This window comes from Thamnophis sirtalis, unplaced genomic scaffold (genome assembly GCF_051295495.1).
Source record: "Thamnophis sirtalis isolate CommonGarterSnake01/CBP01778 unplaced genomic scaffold, rThaSir2_p1.2 scaffold_9, whole genome shotgun sequence".
Taxonomy (NCBI): Eukaryota; Metazoa; Chordata; class Lepidosauria; order Squamata; family Natricidae; genus Thamnophis; species Thamnophis sirtalis.
Window position 1 is genome coordinate 55,527,950 of NW_028261389.1, and position 3,966 is coordinate 55,531,915.

The 3,966-nt window shown below is 42.8% G+C and overlaps 1 pseudogene; it reads left to right on the plus strand.

Annotated features, from left to right (window-relative positions):
- Positions 1-2,499: 2,499 nt before the first annotated feature.
- LOC106548188 (large ribosomal subunit protein eL32 pseudogene) lies at positions 2,500-2,993 on the plus strand (annotated as a pseudogene).
- Positions 2,994-3,966: the final 973 nt, after the last annotated feature.

Here is a 3,966-nt window from a genome sequence, read left to right on the forward strand (position 1 = left end):
TGCCCACCCGAAGCCTCCTGAGTCCCACTGCCAGGGCTTAGTTGCTTACATGAAGCAGCAAGCTCCTGGAAGGCGAAGGCGAAATGGAGGTTAGACTCAAGCAGCGCGAAGCTTTTAAACTTAAACTTTTTGCCCCCAGCCCGCTCACTGATTGGCCGGACTCCAGCCAATCAGTGAGCAGCAGGCTGGGCTGGCTTAGTGCGGATGGGCGAGGGAGCGAGGGAGCAAGCAAATTGTGAAAAATCAGGACTGTCCCGCCAAAAGTGGGACATCTGGTCACCTTACCCATAATGCAATCTGCCCCCCCAGTGTACATGAGCACATGAGAGTTATGACCCCGCATTTTTTGCATGCTTTTTCACCCTCCCCAGGCTCCAGAGGCTTTATAGGAGCCTGTGGAGGGCAAAAACAGCCTCTCTCCCCCCGGAGGCCCTCTGGAGGCTTCAGGGGCCTTCAGGAGGCTTCCCTGAAGCCTCCGGAGGACTGAAATGGACCCTACAAGCAAACCAGTTTGCTTGTAGGGCTGTTTTTAGTCCTCCGAAGGCTTCAGGAGAGCGTCCGGAAGGTCCCTAAAGCCTCCAGAGGGCTTAAACTGACCTTACGAGCAAACCGGAAGTCTGTTCCCGAACTTCCAGTTTGCCCATAGGGCCAGTTTTTTGTGCTCTGGAGGCTTCAGGGAAGCTCCTGAAGCTTCCAAAGGTCCTCCAGGGGGGCAGGGGAAGCTCTTTTTGCTCTCCCCAGGCTTCTATAAAGCCTCTGGAGCATGGGGAGGGCAAAAAAGGCCTTTAAAAAAGGGTGAACTCAGCTGGCCAGTGCACACATGCACGCTGGCCAGCTGACAGGGCAACGCCTCACGTTCCCTGACAAATGGCTCCATGTGCCACCTGTGGCACATGTGCCATGGGTTCACCATCCCGGATGTAGGCCATGTATAACTGACAGATTGGGTGCCAAATTGTGATTTTAATATAAAATATTTAAATATCTATTATTTAATACTTTATCCTACAATTTTAAATTGGTTATTCCTTGAATGTTTTTATTTGTTCTGGTCTCTGGTCTTTTATTGTAATAAACTTTGATTTGATTTGACTCTTGGATTTGCTTCTAGATTTCATTGATAGTGTTATTTACATTAAAAAAGCATTTAATGAATTGCTTTAAAAAATTAGAAACATGTTTTTAATCTGAAAATCAAGGGGATCCATCCCATTGTGCCTGCTTCTTCTTCCAAGTATATCTTCCAGGAACTCAGAAAAAAAGAATTTCTAGACCAATACTAACAAGTTAAAACCCTCACCCATCTGCGGCCTGTGGGGAGTGTCAGACCTGCCTGGCTCAGCTTGGGGCTTCTTAGGCATTCTGCCATTAAAAAAAGAAGAGGAGGGAGGATGTAATGGGGAAGGATGAAAGAGCAATAAATAAATAAAAATAAAGGTTTCACATACACACAATGTGATAGAAATTGGGAGGGGGGAATGACAGGTGAGATGGACCAGAGCAGCCAGATCCTATTTTTACCAGGATCCCAGAATCCTGAGAAATATGCAGATTACATTCCCCCCCCCCCCACATCACGGAGGTCTCAAAATATCTTGGCAAGCTCTGGTTGGCTGGAAACGGGCTAGTCATGGGGGGAGGGATGGACTGGCGGCAACCTACATCTTATTTTTGTATCCCGTGCACATGTAATTTCAGAACTGGCTTGACTTTACTGCAATCAACACTCTTAGTAAAAGACCACTTTGCTTTAACCAAATGGAGTTGAAGGCTTTTCTTTCTTAAGTGATCGGGGCAGGCCTGACAGAGCGGTTGTGAAAAGGAGTGTATGTTTAACGTTTGTACACCAATGCACATGAGATTGGAATGTATAAGCTCATGGGATCTGATGAGGACAGAAGAGAAAGAACTTGTACCTAATGGAGCTGTTTATTAGACCGATAAATGCTCACCTTATTCTTTTTACTTCTGCTTCTTTCCAACAGTCTTCACCCAGTGCTATTTTTACAAAATACCACCCTAAAATGCTGATTCCTAGGTCAAAACTATCCATGCTTCAGAGTGTGGGTAGACTAAAATAAGCTGTATATTCTAAAACAATCTGTAAATTTGCTATATAATTTTAAAAATAAATGAAAAAGAAATATTACTTTGTAAGTCTAATTTATCTTAAGTATATTTTTCATTTTGATACTGAAAGAGCTTGAATTGCTATGATTAGTTTGTCAACTTCAAAACAGATCAGGCCTGCCGTAGCCATCTTTCTGTTTCTCAGCTTGCCACACAGTATGGGAGGGAGAAGTGGTCTGGAATGTCAGATAGACCAGTGGTCTCCAACCTTGGCAACTTTAAGACTTGTGGACTTTAACTCCCAGAGTTCCTCAGCCAGCAAAGCTAAGAGGAGTTGTCAAAGAGTTGCCAGGATACCTAATTGGACAATGTGACCTGTGACAATAAGGGGGGGAGTTATCTATTCTTTAATTATACTGAAACTGCAGGAAAAGTTAGATCCGGCTCCTTTCTCTCTCTTTCCTTCCGTGCCGCCAAGTAAGATAGTTGTTACAATGCCAGCTCTGAGGCCTCTCATCAAACCCAATATTGTCAAAAAGAGGACCAAGAAGTTCATCCGCCATCAGTCTGATCGCTATGTCAAAAACAAGTGTAACTGGTGTAAGCCAAGAGGTATTGACAACAGAGTTTGCAGAAGATTTAAGGGCCAGATCTGCTCAACATTGGCTATGGGAGCAATAAGAAAACAAAACACATGCTTCTCTCAGGATTCCGGAAATTTCTTGTTCATAATGTCAAAGAGCTGGAGGTGCTAATGATGAGCAACAAGTCATTTTGTGCAGAAATTGCTCATAACGTTTCATCCAAGAACCTGAAGATAATTGTGGAGCGAGCAGCTCAGCTTGCTATCAAGGTTACCAACCCAAATGCCAGACTGCGCAGTGAAGAAAATGAATAGTTTGTCTTGAACAACTATATTTAATAAAGTAAAGTTAGATCTGGTTTTGTTTTCATCTGTGATGAAATGATGTACTCAATAAAACAGTTCTTTGAGAAAACTGCAAGTCTTGGAGTGCTCAATTGGTTGGGTTCATTAGTTGGAACCTTGACATAGTTCTTACAGTTTGTAGAGAGACAGAAGCCTATGACCTGTTGATTCTCCTTGCTCTCTTAATAATTTTTATATATAATTTGTCATGGTGATTGGATAATTTTTCCAGTGATTCATATCCACAGGCTTTCAGAACTGGAGGGTTTCACTCTCTCGTGGTATTTATATTATGGCTTCTCTCAATATCTCTAGAAGAATTGGAACAAGGTGCTGCCCTGCCTAAACTTTTGCCAGGATTTTAATATTCAGAAAACAGTAGGAATATACATGGATATCAGAAAATAACCTGAAGCCAAAAGAGAGCCTGTTTCTGTTTAGCTACCCAGCTCACTCAGATAGTGAGGGTTGAGAAATGTATTTCAACCTTTGCCTTAGAATACATTGGAATAGAATAACAGAGTTGGAAGGGACTGTGGAGGTCTTTTAGTCCAACCCCATGCTCAGGCAGAAAACCTTTTCAGACAAATGGTTGTCCAATCTCTTCTTAAAAACTTCCAGTGTTGGAGAATTCACAACTTCTGGAGGCAAGGCCACTGGTTAATTGTTCTAATTGCCTAAACTTCTTCTTAGTTCTAGGTTGCTTCTCTCCATCCACTGCTTCTTGTCCTGCCTTCGGGTGTTTTGGAAAATAGCTCCACTCCCTCTTTGTGGCAACCCCTGAGATATCGGAACATTGCTATCATGTCAACCTTAGTCCTTCTCCATTCCAGGCTACATATATCTATTTAAAAGGGAAATGTCTTTTTAATGTGTTTGGTCGTTAATCTATCCATCTGCCTGAAAATATCTTCTGAGCTTATCTTCTATCTGCCTTGCAGTAAGTAGAAAACAAAACAAAATAAGAA